This window comes from Cebus imitator, unplaced genomic scaffold (assembly GCF_001604975.1).
Source record: "Cebus imitator isolate Cc_AM_T3 unplaced genomic scaffold, Cebus_imitator-1.0 Scaffold316, whole genome shotgun sequence".
Lineage (NCBI taxonomy): Eukaryota > Metazoa > Chordata > Mammalia > Primates > Cebidae > Cebus > Cebus imitator.
The window spans coordinates 1,239,932-1,242,945 of record NW_016107631.1 but is presented as its reverse complement, the minus strand read 5'-3'; positions in this window follow the sequence as shown (position 1 = coordinate 1,242,945).

Sequence of the window (3,014 nt, the reverse complement as noted above, 5' to 3'; positions counted from 1 at the left end):
ATGCCCAGCTAATTTTTTGTATTTTTAGTAGAGACGGGGTTTCACCATGTTGACCAGGATGGTCTTGATCTCTTGACTCGTGATCCACCCGCCTCGGCCTCCCAAAGTGCTGGGATTACAGGCTTGAGCCATCGCGCCCGGCCCCCGGTTGGTCTATTTTTAATTTTTTGAGGAGCCTCCGTATTATTTTTCACAGCAGTACACCATTTTACAATCCCACTAACAGTGTGCAAGAGTTCCAGTTTTTCCGCATCCTCACTGACACTTGTTACTTTTTGGTTTTGTTTTGTTTTTTTGAGATGGAGTCTCGCTCTGTCACCCAGCTGGAGTGCAGTGGCATGATCTCTGTTCGCTGCAACGTCTGCCTCCCTGCTTCAAGCAATTCTCCTGCCTCAGCCTCCCGAGTAGCTGGGACCACAGGTGCACGCCACCACACCCAGCTAATTTTTGTATTTTTAGTAGACACGGGGTTCCACCATGTTGGCCAGGTTGATCTCGAACTCCTGACCTTGTTATCCGCCCACCTCACCCTCCCAAAGTTCTGGGATTACAGGCGTGAGCCACTGCGCCCAGCCGACATTTTTTTTTAAATAGTAGCTATTCCAGTGAGCATCAGGTAATAGCTCATTGTGGTTTTGATTTGCAGTTCCCTGATGATTAGTGATGGTGAGCATCTTTTCATACGCTTGTTGTCCTGACTGTTAAAAGAAAAACAAACAGAAAGCAACAACAAAAACAGCTTCAACAAAAAGTCCCCAAGCAAACCCCATCCAAAGGTCAGCAGCCTTGAAGATCAAAGCTAAACTCATGAAGGTGCGAAAAAAAATCAATGAAAAAAATGCTGAAACCTCAAAGAGACTGAGTACCTCTTATCCTCCAAATGATGGCCAACACCTCTCCAGCAAGGGCTCAGAGCTGGGCTGAGGTTGAGATGGACGAACTGACAGAATTAGACTTCAGAAGGTAGGTAATAACAAACTTCCCTGAGCTTGTTATTACCCAATAACAAAAAAGTAACAATTTTTTGCATTATTACCCAATGCAAAGAAGCTAAGAACCATGATAAAACATTACAGGAGCTGTTAACCAGAATAACCAGTTTAAGGAGGAACATAAATGACCTGATGGAGCTGAAAAACACATCACGAGAACTTCACAATGCAACCATAAGTATCAATAGCTGAATACACCAAGCGGAGTAAAGAATTTCCGAGCTTGAAGACTACCTTGCTAAAATATGACAGAAGGCCAGGAGCAGTGGCTCACGCCTGTAATCCCAGCACTTTGGGAGGCCAAGGCGGGTGGATTATCTGAGGTCAGGAGTTTGAGACCAGCCTGACTAACATGGTAAACTATAATCCCAGCTACTCGGAGGCTGAGGCAGGAGAATTGCTTGAACCCAGGAGGTGGAGGTTGCAGTGAGCTGAGATTGTGCCATTGCACTCCAGCCTGAGAGACAGAGCAAGATCCATCTCAACAAATAAATAAATAAATAAATAATAAAACAGAAAAGATTAGAGAAAAAAGAATGAAAAGGAACAAACAAAATCTCTGAGAATTATGGGATTATGTTAAAGGACTGAACCTGCAACTGATTGGGATATCCAAAAGAGACGGGAGAATGGAATCAAGTTGGAAAACATACTTCAGGATATCATCCAGGAGAGCTTCCCCAACCTAGCAAGACAGGTCAACATTCAAATTCAGGAAATCCAGAGAGCCCCAGTTAGATACTCCTCAAGAAGATCAACACCAAGACACGTAATCATCAGAGTCTGCAAGATCAAAATGAATGAAAAATGTTAAGGGCAGCCAGAGAGAAAGGCCAGGTCACCTCAAAGGGAAGCCCATCAGATTAACAGTGTGCCTTTCAGCAGAAATCCTACAAGCCAGAAGAGATTGGGGGCCAATATTCAACTTTTTTTTTTTTTGAGTTGGCGTTTCACTCTTGCTGCCCAGGCTGGAGTGCAATGGCACGATCTCAGCTCACCACAACCTCCACCTCCTGGGTTCAAGTGATTCTCCTGCCTCAGCTTCCTGAGTAGCTGAGATTACAGGCATGCACCACCATGCCCAGCTAATTTTGTATTTTTAGTAGAGACAGGGTTTCTCCATGTTGGTCAGGCTGGTCTCAAACTCCTAGCCTCAGGTAATCTGCCCACCTCAGCCTCCCAAAGTGCTCAGATTACAGGCATGAGCCACTGCACCCACCTCAATATTTTTAAAGGAAATAATTCCAATAGTAATAATTCCAACCCAGAATTCCATATCCTGCCAAACTAAGATTCATAAGCGAAAGAGATGTAAAATCATTTTCAGACAAGCAAATGCTGAGGTGATTCATCACCACTAGTCCTGCTTTGCAAGAGCTCCTGAAGGAAGCACTAATATGAAGAAAAAACCATTACCAGCCACTGCAAAAACACACTGAAGAATCAAGACCTGTGAAGCAACTACATCAACAAGTCTTCAAAGTAACCAGCGAGCATCATGATGACGGGATTAAATTCACACATAACAATATTAATCTTAAATGTAAATGGGCTAAATGCCCCAATTAAAAGACACAGAATGGCAAACTGGATAGAGTCAAGACTTGTATGCTGTATTCAAGAGACCAATCTGACATGCAAAGACACACGTTAGGTACAAAATAAAGGGATGGAGGAAAATTTACCAAGCAAACAGAAAGCAGAGAAAAACAAGGGAGAAAAATTTACCAAGCAAACAGAAAGCAGAAAAAAGCAAGAGAGGAAAGTTTACCAAGCAAACAGGACAATATTATGTTAGTGCAAAAGTAATTGCTATTTGCCCAGGTAATTTACCTGCCCTGGCAAATCACAATTATTTTTGCACCAATCTTACAGGTCACCATCCAGGTACGAGAAGCAGTCATTGTTTCGGTGCTCAATAATGCTAGACCTTTTCAGACGACAGAGATAGGACCCTTTAAAAGTTTTTTTAAGAAAAAAATGAGTTCATTCTGATCTGAGACTTTCTTTTTTTTTTTTTTT